Below are 20,966 nucleotides of genomic sequence, written 5' to 3'. Positions count from 1 at the left end.
TGGCATTGAGCTGGGCCTCTAAGTGCGTACTGTGATATGTGGCCCCAAAATATTAGCAGCAGATTCTTTGAGTCCTGTACGTTTGAGGTGGGACCTCCATGATCATCCATGAGCCCTGTCAGTGGTTCACTGGTTGTCCTTTTTTGAGATATAATTGGTATATATTAATCACTCCAAACCAGAAAACCCCACAAGATATGCTTGATGTTTTGGAGATGTTCTGACCCAGTTGTCCAGCCACCTTAGTTTGGTTCTTGTCAAAGTGGCTCATATACTAATGCTTGTCCATTTTTTCCATCACCTCCAAGAGCTGACTATTCACTTACTGCCTAAAGTATACACTCCTTGACAGATGCTTCTGTAGATGAAGATAATCAATGTTTTTCACTTTATCTGTTGGTGGTACTAATGTTATGGATGACCGGTGCATTTTGCATGCATAAATATTAGTCAAGACTGTTGGATTTTGAAGTTGATCAATTTGACCTCCCTCTTCTGCATTTTTGGATTTGCCTTTGAAGGAGGAGCTGTTTGAGGTTCACTATACCAAGGATTGTATAATGTGGAGCTCACCTACAGCGGGGTGGAGGTCTTGCCCTAGAGCTACCCCTTACAGATTGAGGTTGTCTATGGAAGGATAAAGACAGTTCTCCATTCTAGGGCACCTTTAAGGACGTTTTACTGTTATCGTCATGCTCTGCTTGTTCATTACAGGGTTCACCCACATCTTTGGAAAGCTGCTTTGGCTGCTTTGACACGATGGCCATTCTGAGAAGTGCTATACATGTAAAATTAAACAACTGTCTGAAAATCAACAAACTCGAACCATCACTCATCGTCATCGCTCCCTCAAAGGTTGGAGCACTTAAACATTTTGGAATATCAGGTGGACCTGTCCTCCAACACCTATTAATAGTATCTTTCATGGAAAGCCCCGGAGACGCCCGCTCCCCCTCCTCCCCCTGTCCTCTTTCTCGTCTGAGCCATTACAGGTGGTGATGGCCTAGCCTGCCTGACAGCTGTTGTTTTCTGCGCTCACCCCACACATCTCAATGTGCGAAGTGTTAAAGAAAAAACAATCTTATCTGTGCTAACGTGATCTCACCCGGCCCGGCAGTGTGGCACTGATTGAGCGGTGAACTGAAATCTCACCACTCCCATTGGCACCAAATCTCCAGGTGTCTTCTTCATGACTGTTTAACGACACCAGTTTGTGGACAGGTGGAAAGTGTACAGCCATGTACAAAGAGTATGACACCCATGAAAACCTTTGTATTTTTAATGTATTTAAACATTCGTACATCAAACGCGTTTGATCTTCATTTGATCTTCAAATAAAAAGGAAGAGATGTCTTTTCCGAATAATTTGCACAAGCCAAGATTTTTATGTGAGGTGAGCAAGGAGGAAACCCTGGCTGTCAAAAGGTCCTGGCTTGAATCTTGCCCTGATCTGACAGCGAGGGTTTTCTCCTTGCACACCTCCCTGTGTGCATCTCTTTCTGATGGTAGTAAATGCTCCGTAAATGCCCACTTTGACATTTACTGTAGCGAGAGCTACCCGTAGGTCATGTGATGACATTTTTAGGATTGTTGGAGACTCTATTACACATCTTGAGGTTTTCTCTTGGGCTGAACTTGCTAGGACGGCCTGACCTGGCCACGTGGGGCCTGCTGGGTAGCCCAACTGGGAACCGGAACATTTTGTCCTCTGGTTCCACGTTGGCTCCGCAGATGGATACCCATCAGGGTCCAGTGATGGGACCAGGAGGGGTTAAACATGGACCTCATTTAGGTTCTACACTGCATACAGGGCCCCATGGATTAGATGGGACCCATAGGCTGTAATGATGGGGCACATTTGGGAAGCCCAACTGGGTCCCAGTAAAAACGTATGTACTAACCCACTCAGAGCCCATGCCCACCTGGAACCCACCTAGCCCACGATCCAACCACACTCTCCAATTTAATGGTAAAATCTCAATTACATAATTGGTTATTTAAAAAAGGGCTTTTTAAGGGGTTAAGTGAATCTTGATAAGTGATAAGTAAGTGGTGCACATAGTGGTCTGGCTTGGTTACAGTTACAGTAAGCAGGAGCACAGGGTTGAAATAAATGAGGTTGGTGAAGGGAGTCGCTGAAACCTGTAAATATTCACCACACATACAAATAAAAAGTCCATCTCTTGCAGGTAAATATGTTGAGTCTTGGCTGCGTCTGGACACATGTTTACTTGCCTTGCCGCTGTTTTGTGTTTTTTCAATGCGTTTCTCTTTGCGCAAGTCCCTGCCAAGCTCGTGGGCCTGTGCATACAAATGAAAGTGCTGGAGAAAAAGGCCAGTGTGGATTTGTTTGACAGACAGTCGGGACTCGCAGCACACAAGCGGGCCTGCTGGACGAGATCCGGGGACCCTGAGGGCAGAGAGGCAGAGAGAGAGAGAGAGAGAGAGAGAGAGAGAGAGAGAGAGAGAGAGAGAGATCAAAAGAGGGGAAAAGAAAATAGAAAAACAGGAAGAAAAAGAGGAGAAAAAGACAAGGAAAAGAAAAGAGAGAGAGAGAGTGCGCATGTGAGGGAGGGATAAAAAACAGAGAGAAAGAAAAAACAAGTGGAGAAAAACTGAGCGAGAGACGACGGAAAAGGATAAGAGATGCAAGACAGGAAAGGAAAGGAAAAATATAAAAACTAAGAGAAAAATATCAAGTGACTGACAGAAAAAGAGACAGAGAGAGAGAGAGAGAGAGAGAGAGAGAGAGAGAGAGAGAGAGAGAGTAAGATGCAGAAAGAAGAGAACAGAATGAGAGACAAAAATACAGAAAGAGACAAAGAGAAAAATACAAAAATACAGAAAATTAGACAAGAGAAAAGACCAGATTGAGTGACAGCAATAGAGAAGAAAAGAGAGAAAAGGGAGAGAGAGAGCGAGAGAGAGAGAGAGAGAAAGAAAGAAAGAAAGAAAGAAAGAAAGAAAAGAAGACAGCTGGTAAAGGCAAAAAAGGTAAAGAAAGGGAAGAAAAGAAAGGGCTAGAGAGAAAGAGAGAGAGAGAGAGAGAGAGAGAGAGAGAGAGAGAGAAAGAGAGAGAAAGAGAAATGCAAAAAGAAGAGACCACATTGAGAGAGGCAAAACTACAGAAATAAAGAAAACAAGAGAAATCAGACAAGAGAAAAGACCAGATTGAACGAGAGCAATAGAGAAGGAAAGGAAGATAGAGAGGGAGTGGGGGGGGGAGAGAGAGAGAGAGAGAGAGAGAGAGAGAGAGAGGAGGAGGAGGAGAGAGAGAGAGAGAGAGAGAGAGAGAGGAGGAGGAGGAGAGAGAGAGAGAGAGAGAGAGAGAGAGAGAGAGAGAAAGAGAAAGAGCGAGAAAGAGAAAGAGAGAGAGAGATAGAGAAATGCAAAAAGAAGAGACCACATTGAGAGAGGCAAAACTACAGAAATAAAGAAAACAAGAGAAAATTGAACGAGAGCAATAGAGAAGGAAAGGAAGATAGAGAGGGAGAGAGGGAGTGGGGGGGGAGAGAGAGAGAGAGAGAGAAAGAGAGAAAGTGAAAGAAGAGGAGATGTAAAGATACAGAGAGAGAAACAAAGTGAGAGAATGAGAGAGTAGCAAGGAGCGAGAGAGAAAGAAGGAGAGAGAGATAAATATGGAGAGAGAGACAGATGTACAAAGAGTGAGAGAGAATGAGAGAGATTCAGAGAGAGTGGCAAGGAGCGAGAGAGAAACCGAGTATGAGGGAGAGAGAGAGAGAGAGAGAGAGAGAGGGAAAGTGTGAATGAGCCTGAGTTATACTGATAGAGAGGCGGAGAGACCGTCAGAGTGTAAGAGAACGAGAGAGAGTGAGGGAGAGAGAGAGAGACAAGGGAGGAGGGGTGTGGGCCTGAGGCACTTTGCCCTGGCTTTGTTTAGAACAGAAAGCTATTGTTTGATGTGGCCGCCTGGCCTCCCACTCTCTCCCACAGGATGTGCTGTGGCTTTGGATGGCAGACAGCGGCCGGGGACGTGATTACTTACGCACACTGAGGGGAGTGCTCCAGACCCTCTTCTTCCTTGCCGCACCAGCACAGTGCTCCTCGAACGGCACTCTTCGTCAGGCCCCGTGGCGGCCAGAACAAAGCCCCCGCTGTTACCAGCCTGGAGAAGCCAAAGCTCTAAACCGATCTCAGCCATACTGCCACCAGCAGAACAAGTGCGAGGCTAAAGTTTGTCCATTCTTGCAGCGTGATGTCCTTGCTGAGCCAGAGCTCAAAGCTCTGCTGGTATCTGTTGTGGTTTATGGTTTGGAGAACCAAATAATAAAAGGCTGAAGAAGCCATAGGCACAAGAACATGCCTGGAGACACTGCATTTTTTCAGAGGGGGAAGGAGTTGGGGGGGGGGGGTGCTTGAAGCAGACGAGATTCTCTCTAATTACCTTAAGCATTTTCTTCAAATCCGGATGTGTTCCTAAATTGTCGACTCTCGCGTTTCGCTTTTTCGCTGATCTGAGCGGCTAGATGTAATGAATTCGTCCCTGGCATAGAGAATGGTGCTGAATGCAATTAACTCCCACATTTTCCCACATAGTACGCCGTTGTCTAAGGTTTCAAAAGGCAGGCTCACTGCTCTCTCTTCCTCTGTTCATCTCAGGAAATGTGAGTGCGTTTCATTTTTTATTCAATGGAACGCCTCGCCTGCACTCCCCATCTGTCCCAGAGACTGTCAATGCCAAATCATTAGCAGAATGGCAGCGCGGGCCACACACTGCCACGGCTCTCCCTAGCTTGCTTTGTTATCACACACACAAATAGATGCACACACACACACACACACACAAATACACTTATGTATATCCATAGCATCTGGGGTCAATCAATCAAACACCAGTAACTTATTCGCCCCTTCCATGAGATTAGATATATACAGAAATCAAAGTGTGTGAAACCTGTGTGTTGCGATGGTTGGAAGCAGGGGCGTTTCTAGACTACTAGTTGTACTGGGGCACACAACATTTAGAGGGGCTCAGCTGTACCCCTCTGGTTAATAATATTACTAGTTAATAATCAAAATAATAATAATAATAAAAATAATAAAACAGTAGTATGATTTTTGCTTGATTTGTCTGCAAAGAACATTCTGCAATATGGATTAACATGCCTTTATTAAGGAAAACAAAAGATTATCTGCTCAAATTAAAGGCAGCTGTACTCAACAGCGCTACTTCCAAATTACCAAAGAACCAATGGCTCATGGACATCGATGTGTAGCCAAGAACATCCAGCTAACTGAGGCACAGAACACACCTGCATTACAGGATAAAACCTCATATCTGAGAGCACACAGTCAAATGAATGGTCTTAAGAGTGTTTGCACTGTTTTCAGGCACATTTAGCAGACTGGTTTATCCAGGTTTGCTTGCTTTCCCTTACAATCAAACTTAGCATGTCGCTAAACTTGCTGTTTTCAGAACATGACTTAATCAAACAGTGAGCTTCCATATGTTTTGAGGCCTGGACTCCAGAATTGCTGCTGGAGTTGTTCAACACTGTGTCCACTCACCGTCCACTCTATTAGACACTAAAACCTAGTAGATGTAATGTCAGAGACAGAAGCTCATCTGTTGCTGCACAGCGGTCACAGGATGTGTTTAAACACTCCAGCAGCACTGCTGTGTCTACTAACACACTCGCCACGGACCTTGTCAGTCAGTGACTGACCCACCACCCAAATACTATCTGATCTGTGGTGGTCAGGCCTGTGAGGTCCTGAGCATTGAAGTACAGGGTAAAAGGACACTAATAATGAAGTCTGCAGAGAAGCAGATGGATACAGTCTGGAATTGTAGAACTACACAGTGCTCCTGTTTGATTAGTGGAGATGATATAATCGGCAGAGTTCACTGCAAACCAAGGTGGTCATAATCTTCTGATATTACTGTGTAGTTTGATCCATGTCTATTGACTTAGCCTGAAATGATCACATAACAGCAGCTGCTCTTTTTAAATGATGTAATAGGTTACAAGTTTTTGCCACATGCACTTTGAGATTAAAGGGGAATTCATCAGTTTTTTCTCAACCAATTTCTGCATAATTTAATGACTAAGATGTAAACAAAGTCATTCAGAGCGGTTTCAAACTGACTGAGTCATACAAGGTTCACAGTGGTGGTGATAGGAACCAGACATCGAAATAGTTTAATGCCTCTACAAGCCACATCACCGAAAGCCATTACGAGAAATCTTATGATGCCTGTCTGATGCCTGAGACTTGCCTATTGTTGCGAGGTAATGAGAAGTAGTACCTTAAAAATGCTTGAATTCAGATTTACTTCATTAACATAACATCAGGGGGGCGGCCAGAGATTTTGGGCTCCATTAAAAGATATTACACTGGGCCCTACAGCTCAACTACACTGCACTCAATTAGTACAGTTATTAGGTCCCTCTCAAGCCCCCCCCCCCCCCCCCCACCACCACCACCACCACCAACACCACCATACGAAGCCGCTGTATACAGTGGTGCTAAAAAGTGGTGAGAATTAGTTAATTAGTGAATCATTAATTCATATCCATATTTTTACGTAAATTTGACCTAAACATCATTAGATGTTTAGATTAGATTAGAAGTCTAAAAACACATCAAAATATTATGACTTCAGTTATGTTTCTCCTGAGAAAAACACCAAAAAAACAATATTGCAAATTTGTGAGTAGCTGAAATATGTGAATCTTTGCTGTCAGTATCTGATGTGACCCCCTTGTGCAGCAATAACTGCAGCTAAACGTTTCCAGTAACTGTTGATCAGACCTGCACATTGGCTTGGAGCAATTTGAGCTCATTCCTCCATACCAAACAGCCTCAACTCTGTTCTGTTGGTGGTTTTCCTCCCATGCACTGCTCACTTGAGATCCTTTTGCAATGTTTTAATTGGATTAAGATGAGGACTTTGACTTACCTTTATTCTTCTTTAACTGTTCTTAGGTAGAACGGCTTGTGTGTCTAAGGGTCATTGTCTTGCTGCATGATCCACATTCTCTTGGGATTGAGCTCACAGACAGATGTCCTGACATTTTACTTTAAAATAAGCTTGTATAGTTCAGAATTCTTTGTTCCATTAATGATGACAAGCCATCCTGGCCTAGATGCAGTGAAACCGGCTGTTTCACAATTGGGATGAGGTTTTAGGTCAAATTTATGCAAAACAATATATACAATTCCAATAGATTCACAAACTTTCAAGCACCACTGTAGGTTCACTAATCATTGTAAATAATAAATAACATTTGCATTGTAGAAATTGTGACCCTAATCCTATCAGTTGCTGTAAAGAAATCTAATAAATGCCTTTTTTACATCCTAATGGTGCATTTTAATGGAAATTGTGAATAATTAGTGGACTTTCCCCTAAATTAAGCAACTTTAGATATCTACTACATATATAGTTATATATAGAGAGTATAACCCAGGGACTGAAGTGTGGTCCCACACACAGGCCCCTAGAGTTTCAGGTGTTTAAACACATTCAGAAACACAGGAGCAGGTAGCACCATCTGCACACATACACACACATACACACACACACACCCCAGTTGGACAAGCATCAGTCAAAAGCAGGCTTGTTAGCGGTAGCGGTGATGTGAGCCGCACAGCCACAAAGCTGTAACTGTAGCCAGTGTGTGTGGCTAATCTTTGCCTTGCAGCGGGACTGGGATGAGGGAACGAGGGTAGGGAGGGTGAACATGTGCTAGAAAACCCAGCTTAAATCCCCCCTGACCCCTGCCTTCTCATACAAATGGCTGCTGTTAGCGCTACTGCCCCTCAGAGGAAACTCCAGAAACTGCTGCTTGATGTGTGTTCACAGCCTCGTCCTTCTCTGTAGGCGTTCCTACATTGTGAGCTAAAAGGCATCATTTTTTAGCGGAAGCAGACTTTTCTTTAGTCTCGAGGTTAAGGGTGCTTTAGTGAATCCAAAACGTTTGAAAAGCAGTGGAAGTGTCCTGTAAACTCTTGTGGCTAACCAAGCTAGCGGCAAGTACTGTTTCAGAAAAGACAGAGCCAAACCATTCCCTTTGGCATAGAGCCATGTCCCATCTGCTGACTTTTTGGGTAGAAACTGTAAACCCAATAAGCACTGCAGTGCTTAGACAGGGGGTTATTTTAAGGACTACTGCACCAAACCTTGCAACTTTGCCTTAAAATGACATTTCTCAGAAATATTTCACAACTTACAGCAGATTTTAGGATTTTCTAGAAGATATTACATTGCAAGACCCTTTTCCACTTCTTTACTCTATGTTAAGAGTGCTTTTGCAAATCCAAACATTTGAAAAGCAGTGGAAGTGTTCTGGGCATGCTGGTGGCTTGTAGTGTTTCAGAAAAGACAGAGAACAACACTAACATCCCTTTATAGAAAACAAAGCAATGAAGCAAATCCCCCTTTTCTGTCTTTTTGGCAGAATTTGACAGGGGTATATTGTGCCATATCACACTTTGCAACATGACATAAAATTAAAATTGTCCTTTGAGGTTGGTGGGATTTTGGCAGATCCTTAACATTTGAAAAACTCAGATAGTCAGATATGTACTTACGGTCACATACATACAATGTGATCCATACCATGTGATACAATTTTTGCAATTCTTGTAAAAGAGTCATCTTGCACGTTTAAGGTGGTAGTAACTTCAGGCTCCTGTAAATGCTGCTGCACAAGGATGATTGGAGTGTGATGGGATTCATAGATTGAGAAGAGTACAGTACAGTGAGTGTCTGGTTGGCTGGTCTGGAAAATGGGTTACGAAGTAGATACAGTTAATAATTGGTAAAAATGAGTGACTGCATTTGGGCGTGCCAAAGGCCATAGTGTGAAGGAAGGAACTGAATCTGCAGGTGTATTAAAGCATACGGTCATAAGGGTCTACCAGCAGTGGCAGAAATTCAGAACTTGTCAGAACTGTGGCCTAAAGATGAAACTGACAGACAGGGACCAATGCTTCTGGAAGGTAATGCAGGTCCTTCACCACCAATTTCTGCATACCATCAACATATAGGGCAGAGTGGCATGTAAGAGGCCTGCATCCTTCGCACTATGGCCTTTAACTTCCTTCCTTGAGATGCTTTGCCATGCGTCCACCTTCAGTCAGTCGCCTGATTTGATGCTTGTTTCTGGGTCTTGTTTTCAGTAAATGAAAAGTATGCTGAATTAAGCATAGAGGTTGGTGGCCATACATAACAGTCCATAGCCACAATGGTGGTATTTCTTAGGATCATAAACACTTGTCCTTATCTAGCTCAAGTTAATCTTGCTTTCATCTGTCCATAGAATTGTGTTTCAGATCTGGACAGGCTTTTGAGATGTTTTCCATCAGTCCAATCAGTCAAATATTTCTGTTCTCTGGTGTTACCAGTGCTTTGTAGCTTGAGGTGAACTCTCTGTATTCAATATCCTCAGGGCATCTCTAACTTCTAGACTTTTGACAATGATACAACAATATTGTACCAGCAGTTCTGTACTCGACTGAATGATGTAAAGGGTTTTCTTCAGCACTTCTTCTTTTTAAGAATTTATTAAATTGTGGGTTTTGCCACATCTAACAATTCTGCTATCTGTCTGATAAGTTTGCTTAGTTTTTTTCAGTCTAATGGCCCCTTCACTTCACTTCCATCGACACCTTTTTGGACCACATAGCGAGAGATCCTATGATGCAAATTCCAGGCTTGGAATCAACTCCAGACAAGGAAAGTAAGCAGCTAGTATTACTTCAGGGAAGATGGAGGGCAAAGCCAATGTCCTTACAAAGAAAAGCAAGCAGAGAATCCTTCTGCTGTATTTTTAGTAGATTTAGCAAATTACACACTGTTAAAAAAGGCTGCTTTCAGAAGGCTATACAATGTATGTCTGTGAACACTTTAGAATATTATATATGTGTCGCTGCCTGAAAGCCAGTGCCATGTTATGATGCTCTAAAAAGGAAATGAAAGCATGTCGGGCACTTGGAAATATAAAAAATATAGTTTTCCAATGCTTTGTAAGTTGTGCCCTCTGAAAAGGGGTGTCAACACATGGGTGCTTTTTCACTCGGAAATCATAATACTGTCCAACGTGCTTCAAATATTGGCTTTTAAAGCGCCATACATGGGCCAGATGCATTTAAGAAAAAGCACTTGACATCTTACATTATATGACATCTCGGTTGCCATCAATCAGTGCTTCTTTTATCATAACAGGACTGTAAGTTCAGTTGAGGAACCCGATGTTCAGCGATTTCTAATTAAGGATTTTTCTCAGAGACAGTCAATGTGTCGTAAATGGCTAGATGCTTTAAAATGAGCACAAATCTAACTAGAAGTTTGTTCTTCTTCGCCACATTCAGTGCGCTCAGACTCGGACTCTGTGATGTGTTAGCAGGAGCTGCAGAGCTGAATGATCGTTTAGCAGTAGGAGGGTGGGGGGGCTGATTGATTTGACAATTGTTTGGTTTATACCTACGTCTCTCTCTCGCATGCCAACGAGCCGCTGGCACAGGCTATTATCGGAAAGTCTGCTTTTGACTGACACCAGTGGCTCGTTCAATCCATCTCTTGCCCACTGGCAAGAATACGCCAGCAAGATGGAACAGGCTACGCCGCAGGGGGTCAGAGTCCACTCAAATGCACTGCCAGTGTAATAGTGTAATAGAACAAGAAGGTGGGGGGAAAAAACATCTAGCGGGGAGCACATCTTTAGACCCTTAAAGGGGAAAAAAAGCTTGTTCGGTCTCCGCACACTGACAGCAAACCTGGAAAACATAATCACAAAAGCAGCTGCTATGCTATCACACCGACTGTAAATCCCTTAAAGTTCTCATATTCTTATACTCACAACAATTCTTCAATGCTTCTACAGTCAAATCTCTTATCGCTGCATGCAATCAAATACTCAGCACACACAGCAATGCTCCTCCAAAATCTAGTAGAAAGCCTCTTTCCCTGGACAGTAGCGACAAAAGCAGGATCAACCTTTTTTAATTCCCTTGATTACAGAAGAAACGACAATGAGAATGAATAAGAAGGTGTCCCAATACTTTTGTCCATATAGTCTACCTTCCTGCAGGTTTCAGCTCCAACCCATGTCTAACATCCCCCTACAGCCAATCAGGAAACTCTAAAAGCAGCAAGGATCATTAGTGGATTAGAGTGGGAACAGAGGTTTGCTGGTAGGTAGCTCTCCAAGAGCAGGGCGGAAGACCACTGGATTAGGATGGGGCCAGCATGGGGCGTTTGGGGGCTCAGGTTTAAGTCACTTACAAACACAATGTGTGACCCATTCAATCCGAGCCGTGAGGTTTGTAATATGAACACATAAATATAAACACAGCTTACCTTCTGCATGACTTTGCATTCTATCTGCATGAATTTGGCCTTTGTACCTTCTGGAGCTTTCGTACTTACCTTGTTTGGTCCAGACCTTCATACTTTTCAGTTTGGCCAGAAACGAAATGGCAGTAAAAGGTAATTCAGACCGCGGACCGGACCCAAGGACAAAAAAATATATTGAATATTTTCATTGTAGTGGAAACCAAGTGAACCTGTTCATTCATTTTTTCTGGGAAAGGCTACTTGCTGAATTGACATACAGCCCCTTTACAAACCAATCACCGTCAGGCATAGGGAGAGGTAGCTTTCAGAGATACGTGGTGAAGACGACGGGACAGTTGGTGTAACACAAACATGAACCTTGGTCCAGACCTTCATCCAGGTGTGAGGTCAGGTCAAGTGTAAAAACGTCCTTATTCTATGCTTGAAAAAAGCACACAGGGACAGTGCACCAGAAGCGTCCTTCAGAGAGCGTCAGGACGGCAGGCTCTGGGGCCATTAGCTTGTAAATTAGTCTCCACCCAGGCCGTAAATCTGCACGGAGAAGTGCTGAGGTGATCCTACACCACAGATGAGCGAGGGTGTAAAAAATGACTGAAGCAAAGACGGCACAAGGCAGCCTCCTTTTCCCCCTCGGCATGGAGCTTTATGGCTGACCGTCCCTCTTTTCAGCAGCCATCTCAGCCGTCAGTCACGATTAACGGCCTTCTGAGCGACTCCTAGCCGCTCTCGGAAACACTCTGCAGATCCGTGGTCAGAAAATCGCTGCTGGCATTTTCATATCAGTCACTCATCCGCAATCAGAGTGGTGGTATTTTATTATCAGTTTGTCATCCGTCGAATGCACAGCAGCGGCGTCAACACTCGCAAACAACCCCAGCAGCACTGCCTTATTTCTCACTCAGCAGAGCTACACTATATGGACTGTATGGAAACTATTGGGACACCTACACGTTACACAGATAGGAGTTTTTATGACACCTCATTCTAAACCCATAGGCATTAATATGGAGTTTGCAGCAGATTTGGAGTCAGCAGAGCGTTGGAGACTTGCACTAAGCGCTGAGCTCAGCACTCGGCCTCGACCCCGCTCTGTAGGTTTCTGTGGTCTGACAGTTGGTGCCTGACTTGCTGTGATTCCCAAGCGATGGTGGAAGATCTAGTCAGTAACTGACTTATTGTAGCAGCAGTGGCTCCTATTACAGTTCAGTGACCCATTATTTTAGTAATGTGTGGAAAGGTAATATGTTTTTATATATTCATATATTTACAAAACTTTGTTTCTCCATTTTGCCATTTTTACATAGATCGTACAGTTGTTCTTAACACTGTGCCAACATTTCTGAATGGAAAACATTCTAAATTACTCAAAAAAAAAGTACTTTACTATATAATAATATATTATCATCATCATCATCATCATCATCATTATTATTATTATTATTATTATTATTATTATTATTATTATTAAGTATATAAATTATATATAATATATATATTTCCATGACATTAACATTAATATTTACCCTTTTAAACGAAGGTTCTGTACGTCCACTTCTGCAAAGCTACAGCTCTGGTCTGCTTCATGAGCTCTAACATGCCAGATCAATAGCTGATGAATTAGGCAGCTAAACAAGTCGAGTAAGTGCTAAACTGTGTGACAGATATCACACAGGACTTTGACTGAGAGCCGCTGATTTATGGTTTGTTTTCTTAAAAGTTCATGGAGCAATATTTTGAATAATGGCTGCCAGTTGCGTTCTACTGGATTTCCAAAGTGTGTGCTAGGTAATGATATTTTCCAAAACTCTGCTAAAGATTATACTACATGCCATTTTTAGCGTCTGTGGTCTTCACTCTTAGTTATAAAATCCGATCCATTATAAATTACATTCATTAAAAATAAAATTTAAAACATATTCATATAAAATAATAGATACACTACTCCAGTAATATACAGTACATTCTCATCAGTCTTACAAGGGTCTCTTGTGTATCATTTGTCACAGAGAACTACTGTCAATGAAAGGCTTCCAGGTGCAGCCTATCAGAGTTAAAGGTGCAGGGAAGGAGAGGGGCTCATGTTAAGCATGCAGGTTTGTATTGGGGTTTGTTTTGGTATAGGGTTTATATAAAGGTTTTATTTTGTTATCGGGTTAATTTGGGGGTTATTTTGGTAGAGGGTGTATATAAAGGGTTTATTTTGGTATAGGGTTTATTTAGGGGTTTATTTTGTCATAGGGTTTATATAAAGGTTTTATTCTGGTATACAGTTTATATAGGGTTTATTTTGGTATAGGGTTTATATAGGAGCTTATTTTTATTTGAATACTTATTTTTATTTTTATATAAAGGGTTTATTCTGGTATACAGTTTATATAGGGGGTATTTGGTTATAAGTTTATATAGGGTTTATTTTGGTATAGGGTTTATTTGGTGGCTTATTTTTGTATAGTGTTTAGATGGGGGTTTATTGTGTTATATGGTTTATATTGGTTCATTTTGTTATAGGGTTTTTATGAGGTTTATTTTGTTAGAAGATTATTTGGGGCGTTATTTTGTTATTCGGTTTATTTTGTTTTTGTTGTTTTTTCATTGTGGGGGTTATTTTATATGTTTTTTATGTTTTTGAGTTTATGTGGTGGTTATTCTGTTATATATTCTGGGTTTATATGGTATAGGGTTTATATGGGGGTTTATTTTGGTATAGGGTTTATATGGGGGTTTATTTTGGCATAGGGTTTATATGGGGATTTATTTTGGTTTAGGGATTATATGGGGGTTTATTTTGGTATAGGGTTATATGGGGGTTTAATTTGGTATAGGGTTCATATGGGGGGTTTATTTTGGTATAGGGTTTTTATAGGGTTTAATTTGGTATAGGGTTCATATGAGGGTTTATTTTGGTATAGGGTTTATATGGGGGGTTAATTTGGTATAGGGTTTATATGGGGGTTTAATTTGGTATAGGGTTTAAATGGGGGTTTAATTTAGTATAGGGTTTAAATGGGGGTTTATTTTGGTATAGGGTTTATATGGGGGTTTATTTTGGCTTAGGGTTATATGGGGGTTTAATTTGGTATAGGGTTCATATGAGGGTTTAATTTGGTATAGGGTTCATATGAGGGTTAATTTTGGTAAAGGGTTTATATGGGGGTTTATTTTGGTATAGGGTTTTTATGGGGTTTAATTTGGTATAGGGTTCATATGAGGGTTTATTTTGGTATAGGGTTTATATGGGGGTTAATTTGGTATAGGGTTTATATGGGGGTTTAATTTGGTATAGGGTTTAAATGGGGGTTTAATTTGGTGTAGGGTTTATATGGGGGTTTATTTTGGTATAGGGTTTATATGGGGGTTTATTTTGGCTTAGGGTTTATAGGAGCATTTATTTTGGGATAAGGTTTATATGGGGGTTTATTTTGGTACAGTGTTTCTTTATGGATTTATTATGGTAGAATGTTTTTTGTGGTTTATTTTGTTACTAGATTTATTTGGGGTGTTATTTTGTTATTTGGTTTATTTTGTTATTGTTTTTGTTGTAGTGTAGTTTTGAAGTTTATTTTGTTGGATGGTTTACTTGGGGGGTGCATTAGTGAGTTCAGTTGTTTTTATTTTGTTGTTTGTTGTTTGAGGGAGTTTATCTTGTTGGAAAGTCTGTTTATTTTGTTTTACTGCTTATTTGGGGGTTTTGTTGAAGTGCTTACTTGTAGTGTTTATTAGTGGATTCATTTTTGCTAGTTTTGTTAGAGGACTGACTTGAGCTTGGTAGAGGGTTTATTTGGGGGGCTGTTTGTGTTCTCTTGAAGCTTTAATTAAATCACTTATCACTGATTATTGCATCTTAGTACAAAGATGATACTTAAATGGTTAACTAAGCTTTATACTGAGCGCTCTCTCTACCAGACATTTCTACAAAATGTCTAAAATCAAATGTAAATTTTTTTGAACCTGCATTTTGTATTAAACAAACAATATCATACGTGAAAATATTTAAGGATTGTTGGGAGCAACACTGTGGAAGAACCACTTATTGTGGTTTATGAAACATTTCAATGTTGTTTTAAAGACCTTATGAGAGTATGAAAACCTTTAGTGCTGAAATTATTGAACTGTATGATCAATATATGAACTTTATATATATTAACTTAACTGTTATTTTAAGATTGTGTGCTGAGTTTAATGTGGAACTTTATGTTCTTATCAGTCCTGGTCCTTTTCTCAACATATATATTTAAATATTATCAACATAGTTGTGGCAAGCCTGGCTCTTTTTTGACCCCTAGTGATCCAACTAGGCTATTGCTATCTATGAGTTTTACCTGACAGACTGATGGCACTCAGGCTGTGCCCTGTACGTTATTGAAGACGTGGTTGTCAGTTGTGTTAGAATTCATTGTAATTAAACTTGTCAGCTACTTCCCGAGTCCTTTGTGAAGTAATTCAGTTAGGTCGAGAATAAAAAATGAATTGTGTGGTGACACTTTATTTGGAGTGTTCATTTTCAGATGAAATAAACACTCCTCCAACTCTCAGTAACAGAGCAACCACACATCAGTGATGTAGCAGCAGCTGAGCCTTCAGTAGATAATCAGGAGACTTTTACTGAAGACTTCTACTGAATTCAGATGTTCTTTACTTTATTTGGAGAGTCCAAGTCCAGATCTGCAGACGTTCACCTGAGAAATCACTGATCATCTAACAGCTCTAATACAGAACCGCTGTATAAGAACTGCTGCTGACACCAGGTCTGGAACTGGAGCTTAACTGGATTAGACTGAGATTAAGGGGCCAGGATGAGGGCAGGATTAGGGCCAGGAGGGTTAGGATTTGATTTGGGTTGAGGTTATGGTTTGGATTAGGGCCAGGGTTAGGGTTAGGTTTTAGGTGAGGTTTTGCTTAATGAAAGTAAGATATTAAGTCTACTTGATGTAACAGACCAACAGTAAATCTACTGAATTTCAGCAAACAATCAACAGAACATCTTTAGGATCCTCAGTGTATTCAGATGGTTCACTGCTGCCACTGTTGCTCTGTTTACTAGTTATTATATATTTACAAAGGACCACTCCAAATAAAGTGTAACTGCAATTAGTTTTCCATCATAGTGAAGTCTATGGGTTAAGTAGTGAGCTAATATATTAAATTAATGCTTCACTGTTTTCAACCTTGTCAAAATCTGTTGCATGTGTACCATATGATTGATTACCATGAATAATTTTCCTAAACGTAGGAAAGAACACAGAAAGACTGTTGAATCAGACTGGAGTTATCAAATAACTGAAGTTTGGAAATCTAACATCCTATAAATTCCATCTCTACCACCACCTGGTCTCCTCCCTTTGACTCAGTCAAATCTTGGAGTCGTTGCTCTATTTATCAGAGGGGAGTCTGGCCTTCTAGCTCAAAGCAGAAGCCACCTGAAGAGTCCTTTTTCATCAATGTAAAACAGGTTCTTTTCCAGTTCGTGTACCTAATATTAACCATTTGACACATAAAATAAATAACATTTCCAGTACCTGAATAGTTAGCATGCAATTATCTACTGTTCATTCCTGTTGCGTGCTGTGCAAACACCTCCGTAGATGACGCAGCCATGGTACTGATGGTGCAAATGGTGTAAACATGGGCTGGTTCTAAGAATGCTGAACGAAACCAATTCTGGAACCAAGATCCAGAGTTTATTTGGACTAGAAGGGCTGAGTTCTTTCCCCTCTCTCCTGCCACATTATCACATGCCAATGGCATGGTCCGAACTCACGAAACGCAACTCACAGCTAGCAGAGAACGTTACTGGAACGTTCAGCAATGTTTTTAAAAGGTTTCAAGAAGGTTTGCATGTAACATTACAGAAATAATGTCCCAGGAATGTTCTGAAAATGTGTCACGTAATAATGGTAAACATCACATTTATAGAATGTTTCCTACACAACATTCACAATTAGACATTGTCTAATGATGTTATGGAAACATCTGAAGTAATTTTCCCAAAACTAAAAATACAATAAATAAAATACAATTTAATAAAAAACATGATGATCTGATACATAATATAAAAATATTTCATGAATGTGCAATAAAATGTTTTCCAAATGTAGGAGTAGGAGCATTTTTTAAGCATAGAATTGAATATTTTCAGAATTTACACTGATAATAAAAAAAAGTTTAAAGTGATAAACTTGCATTACTTGAGAATAACTAACTGTGAGAATACATGAATGAAAAAACCAACATGAAATATATATATATATACGCTTTTTAATTCACAGTTAAATATGGGCTTTTCACATTTATACAAACCATAATCTAGAAATGTATGTAAATAAATAAAATATAAATGTAAATATAAATATAAATATAAAGAGAAGCCAATTGACATTTGCTGATTATAACTGGGATTTGAGTCACCAAGTGTTTCTTTTTTATTTATTATTAAGCAACAAACTGATTGTTAAATACTACAGATATCATAGATAGAGATTAGGTTGAAAAACAATGAACTACTGCTTTAATTCTATTAACAGCATCCCGAGTACTGGTTGGCAGTGATAGTGAAACCACCGTGTTTCATATGAATTAAACAGCTGCATTAAAATGCAGCTAAGAGGGAATACTGTTATAAATTCGGGCCGTTACTTTGTGCTGATGTCACGTCTCTTTGAGCCCCGCAGCACCAATAACCCAACACGCAAATCCAGCTTTTTCACAGCACTTTTTTTTCTTTCCCAGAAAAGACTGGAGGAGGGGGTGGGTGGAGAAACGCCTGGGCTGGTGGGGTGCAGTCACACTTTGAAGGATACTAAAGCCACGCATTCCACAAAACCCCTTCTTCAGCCGTGACAGCCGTGAAGAGTCTCTGGCAGCACTCTCACCTTGACCTCCCCTGACCCTCCAGCTAATATTGACTTTACTGATTACACCTGCCACCTCGCAGCGCTGCGCCGGCCTCTGCAGGGCAGGCTCTGTGAAGTGCAGCGGAGGGGCTTCTGTGAAGAGAAGACAAAATAAGGTCAGAGTCTGATCCTTGTGAGGAAACGTAGCAGAACTGCTAATTGTTTCGGATTCTGCAAACTAAAAAAGGAGACTACACTTCCAAAATACAGAAACGTCAAGGGGTTCTTTGAGCAGAGCCATAGAAGAACCTCTTTTGGTTCTATTTAAAAACATGTGTGTAATACAGATGTGTGAGTGTGTAGAACCTTTGAACTGGTGAAGAACCTGGTTTAAGAGAGGTTCATTGCACTCACACGTCTCTATTACAAAATATTTTTTTTCTTTTTGCAACCAAAAGAGGTTCTTCACTCAAAGAACCCTATTAAGCACCTTTATTCCTAAGAGTGCAATGTGGGTTTTTTTGCTATAAGTGCAACAAGTTCTTTGAGCAAAGCCTTAGAAGAACCACTTTTGGTTCCATAACGAAATAGAGATGTGTGAGTGTGTAGAACCTTTCAACTAGTAAAGAACCTTTAAGATGGACATTTAAGAGAGGTTCTTTGCACTCACATGTCTCGATTACAAGTCTCGATTACAAAAATACAAAAAGAGGTTCCTCACTCAAAGAACCCAGTGAAGCACCTTTATTTTTAAGAGTGTACATGCAGTTTTTTTGCTATAAATGCAATAAAGGGTTCTTTAGGAGATGCTGTAGAAGAACCACTTTTGGTTTCATTAAAACATGTTTGTAATAGAGATGTGTGAGTGTGTAGAACCGTTCAGTTGGTGAAGAGAGACAGTTAAAGGGTTCTTTGCACATCTCCATTACAAAAAGGGTTTTGTTTTTGTTTTTTTGCAACCACTCAAAGAACCCAGTAAAGCACCTTCATTCTTAAGACTGTTCATGCAGTACTTTTGCTATATGTTGCAAAAAAGGGTTCTTTGAGCCAAGTCATAGAAGAACCACTTTTGGTAAATGAGATTTGTGAGTGTAAAGAACCTTGTCTTGATGTAAAGGTTCTTTACCAATTCAGAGGTTCTTAACGCTCACACATTTTGTTTTACAACTGGTTCTTTATGGAACCAGTTGTAAGAGTGGTTCTTCTTGAACCCTTTGTAGTAGCTTTATGTTTAAGAGTGTATAGGAAAATATTGGTAAAGCATATAAAAAAATATTAATATGTAAGATCACATATTAGATCACTTTGATGATCAACTTCCCGTAATATTTGGAAATTTAATGCCTTTTTTTCTCAGTATCACCAAATATTCCACTTGCTAAAAGAACATTTCAGCCTTTTTTAACCTTACCTCTACCTGCTACTGTAGTCTGCTGTCAGTTACCATGGAGACAAATTTCAGTGCATTTATGTACATACCTGTACTTAAATAATAACAAACACTCAGAAATACACTGATAATAGAAGTCAGTGAGCATGGGCTGCAAACAGCATACACTGTACCGTATAAAATCCTTCTACATCAGCTTTCACAGTGGACATTGCAGCATTCCTGCTGTAATGCAACCAGTGCAGTCTGTACCATTATACTGCTGTATTAGTTACAGGTTACTAGTTATAATAGCATGCTCTTATTCCATTAACACTGAAAATACACACATAATATGATCACCATTACTGTCATCATTATAATTGTCATTATATCCATCTTAGTTTCCTTTTTTTTCCTTTTTTGCTTGATGTATATTTTAGGCACAATATATATATATATATGCAAAATATCAACTAAATGACTCCCAGCCCACACATTATTCAGTGCCTTTACCCCCTGATTTAGACATTCAACTTGAATTTTATTTGAAATAACTATGTCTAATTTTAATTTGATTTTTTTGTGCTCACTTAATTAACTGCATATGATTGTATAATTACATATAAAATCTTTTTTCATGTAATTGTGTAATTTCAGTTATTAGAAATATATTTCTAATATATATTATGTCTAATATTTATTTAGAATAAAAAAAAAAAACACGTCACATGCATTCAGTGATGCCACGTCCTCTGGCAGGAACCATGGATGTGGAAGGCAATAAGATGTTAAACATCTAATTTCATAATTTTGTATAAAATAAGGAGAAACATTTAGCAGTTTATTCATTATTAATTGAAGTTTTAAATGCTATATTAAATGAATCTCCCTTTTAATTCTTAACAAATGATAAAAAGTTAAAATTTGTATAAATCTGTTTTCTTGCCGTGCCGTGTGGAATATAGTTTGAGGCTAGTACATGGAGTGAAGGCACAGAGTGGTGAAAAATGTGAAGTGTGTTACTGTCAGCCCTGCTGATGGTTTAAATGAACAGTTTAATGATAACAGAGACGACTGATGAGTCAAATTATGATGTACTTGAAATGTATTTTAGAACAAGATGGATATGATGACAGTTATAATTATGATATGGTGATCATCTGTGTGTATTTTCAGTGCTAGTGGAATAAGAACATGCTAATTAACTTGTAACCTGCTAACTTATACGGTAGACTACATTGATATTATATTTATTTTATTTATTCATGATTTTTGTTTTATCCAGGTAAACCTACATTTCTGTTTGTAGCATTTATCTTTATAGATTTATATAAATTCTTCAGACACACACGCACACACACACACACATATATATATATATGTATATATATATATATATATATATATATATATATATTTAGTTTGTTTTTTAGTTTGT

This window comes from Salminus brasiliensis, chromosome 9, assembly GCF_030463535.1.
Source record: "Salminus brasiliensis chromosome 9, fSalBra1.hap2, whole genome shotgun sequence".
NCBI classification, from domain to species: domain Eukaryota; kingdom Metazoa; phylum Chordata; class Actinopteri; order Characiformes; family Bryconidae; genus Salminus; species Salminus brasiliensis.
Note: the sequence above shows the minus strand (reverse complement) of the source record.